Consider the following 2,992-nt stretch of genomic DNA (forward strand, 5'->3'; position numbering starts at 1 on the left):
CGAGGGGCCTCTCCGACGTGTCCCGGAACGCCTCAGCGGGCGCTGCGTGCAGGTGTGGGTCAGCAGCTGCGGCGCTGGCATCGCCGCACTGCCGGCGGCAGGCCCCTGGAACGAGGCTCTCGAGCCGCAGGGGGCACCCCCCTTTTCCTCTCTCTCGCGCTGCACTCGAAGGGCTCACAGGCCACGAGCCTTCCCTCTCGGCGGCGGGGACCGCCTCAGCCCTCTCGCAACTCGGCAACCGTCGCTGGAGCCCGCCGCCGGCTCCGCGGCTCCGCGCTTCCCGGCACCGGGGACACGCTCCGCGCGGACCGCCTCAGCCCTCTCGCAACTCGGCAACCGTCGCTGGAGCCCGCCGCCGGCTCCGCGGCTCCGCGCTTCCCGGCACCGGGGACACGCTCCGCGCGGACCGCCTCAGCCCTCTCGCAACTCGGCAACCGTCGCTGGAGCCCGCCGCCGGCTCCGCGGCTCCGCGCTTCCCGGCACCGGGGACACGCTCCGCGCGGACCGCCTCAGCCCTCTCGCAACTCGGCAACCGTCGCTGGAGCCCGCCGCCGGCTCCGCGGCTCCGCGCTTCCCGGCACCGGGGACACGCTCCGCGCGGACCGCCTCAGCCCTCTCGCAACTCGGCAACCGTCGCTGGAGCCCGCCGCCGGCTCCGCGGCTCCGCGCTTCCCGGCACCGGGGACACGCTCGCCTGGCTGCCGAGGACGTGCCGGGAAACCGCCGTATCGAACGCGCCGAAAAAAACATTTTGTCAGAGAACCGGAGTCGGGACCGGGCCTTACCTGCCCTCGCAAGCCGCCCTAGGTCGCTCGCAGGCCGGCCACTTAGCGCTGGGGGCGCCCGGGAGTAGAGCTCCGGAACTCAGCGCTTGCTCACCCTCTGCCCTACAGTCGTACCGGTAAGTCAGGCGGCGCCGGAGAGCCGAAGAACAGCCGCCCCTCCTACCGGGGCGGGGCGCGGAAATGGCCGGCCTTTACGATGACGTAACTGGAGGCAGCGCAACAGAGCGACCCCTCTCGCCGCTCCACAGGAAGGCCAGGGAGAACAGGTCTACCGCTTACCACCCGGAAAAGGCGACAAGGGCACGCCGGAGACGAGTAGACCGGCCGGCCGCGGGCGGGGCGGCGACCTCGGCGCGGCCTCCCGGAGCCGGGTAGACCGGGCGGCCGCGGCCCGGAAGGCGGGCCCGCGGGCCGGGCGGCGACCTCGGCGCGGCCTCCCGGAGCCGGGTAGACCGGGCGGCCGCGGCCCGGAAGGCGGGCCCGCGGGCCGGGCGGCGACCTCGGCGCGGCCTCCCGGAGCCGGGTAGACCGGGCGGCCGCGGCCCGGAAGGCGGGCCCGCGGGCCGGGCGGCGACCTCGGCGCGGCCTCCCGGAGCCGGGTAGACCGGGCGGCCGCGGCCCGGAAGGCGGGCCCGCGGGCCGGGCGGCGACCTCGGCGCGGCCTCCCGGAGCCGGGTAGACCGGGCGGCCGCGGCCCGGAAGGCGGGCCCGCGGGCCGGGCGGCGACCTCGGCGCGGCCTCCCGGAGCCGGGTAGACCGGGCGGCCGCGGCCCGGAAGGCGGGCCCGCGGGCCGGGCGGCGACCTCGGCGCGGCCTCCCGGAGCCGGGTAGACCGGGCGGCCGCGGCCCGGAAGGCGGGCCCGCGGGCCGGGCGGCGACCTCGGCGCGGCCTCCCGGAGCCGGGTAGACCGGGCGGCCGCGGCCCGGAAGGCGGGCCCGCGGGCCGGGCGGCGACCTCGGCGCGGCCTCCCGGAGCCGGGTAGACCGGGCGGCCGCGGCCCGGAAGGCGGGCCCGCGGCCCGGAAGGCGACCTCGGCGCGGCCTCCCGGAGCCGGGTAGACCGGGCGGCCGCGGCCCGGAAGGCGGGCCCGCGGGCCGGGCGGCGACCTCGGCGCGGCCTCCCGGAGCCGGGTAGACCGGGCGGCCGCGGCCCGGAAGGCGGGCCCGCGGGCCGGGCGGCGACCTCGGCGCGGCCTCCCGGAGCCGGGTCGACCGGGCGGCCGCGGCCCGGAAGGCGGGCCCGCGGGCCGGGCGGCGACCTCGGCGCGGCCTCCCGGAGCCGGGTAGACCGGGCGGCCGCGGCCCGGAAGGCGGGCCCGCGGGCCGGGCGGCGACCTCGGCGCGGCCTCCCGGAGCCGGGTAGACCGGGCGGCCGCGGCCCGGAAGGCGGGCCCGCGGGCGGGGCGGCGACCTCGGCGCGGCCTCCCGGAGCCGGGTCGACCGGGCGGCCGCGGCCCGGAAGGCGGGCCCGCGGGCCGGGCGGCGACCTCGGCGCGGCCTCCCGGAGCCGGGTAGACCTACTCGCCCCTCCGAGACCCCCGCAGCCGGCAGACTCCCCTTTGCCGCGAAGGCGCCCTCCCCGGCCTGGGAGCGCTGGCCGGCGGCTGCCAAGATGGGCCGGCCGCTACCGGGCCAGCTCAGCCCCCCCCCCCCCCCCGCGCGGCGACCGGACCTCGCTGGGAGTCCTGCTGCGCTCGCTCCTTCGCAAGGTAGGAGTCCCGCGGCCCCGCGCTAAGGGGAGGGTGCTCGTGCGCGAATCTGCGCCGTTGTGGGCACGGTCTCTTTCTTTCTGTTTCTTTCTTTCTTCTCTGTTTGCCGGCGCTACCGCCCACCCGCCCCCCCCGGCCGCCGCCCAGGGACTCGCGGGCTTTTTCTCCGGGCGCTCGGGCAAGTAGATTCCACGCCCGCGCGCGCCACCCTTTTCCGCCGACATTTCTCCCCCCCCCCCCCCCACCGCGGCCGCCCCGCACGCCCCGCCGCACGGGGAAGGGCTTACCAGGCCGGCGACCTGCAGCTCCGAGGTGGTGGTGGTGGCGGGGGCGGTGGGCCCGCAGGGCAGAGGGTGCGGCGCGTCGAGGTCGACCCCCGGCCAGCGCGCCGGAACCGTTGGAAACGGCCGTCCGCCTCGCCTCCCCGCCGGCCGGTCCTTGACGAGCGCTCCGCCCCGCCCCGGGAGAGGGACACCAGGTCTACCGCCCCCCCCCCCA

This window comes from Apteryx mantelli, unplaced genomic scaffold (assembly GCF_036417845.1).
Source record: "Apteryx mantelli isolate bAptMan1 unplaced genomic scaffold, bAptMan1.hap1 HAP1_SCAFFOLD_159, whole genome shotgun sequence".
Lineage (NCBI taxonomy): Eukaryota > Metazoa > Chordata > Aves > Apterygiformes > Apterygidae > Apteryx > Apteryx mantelli.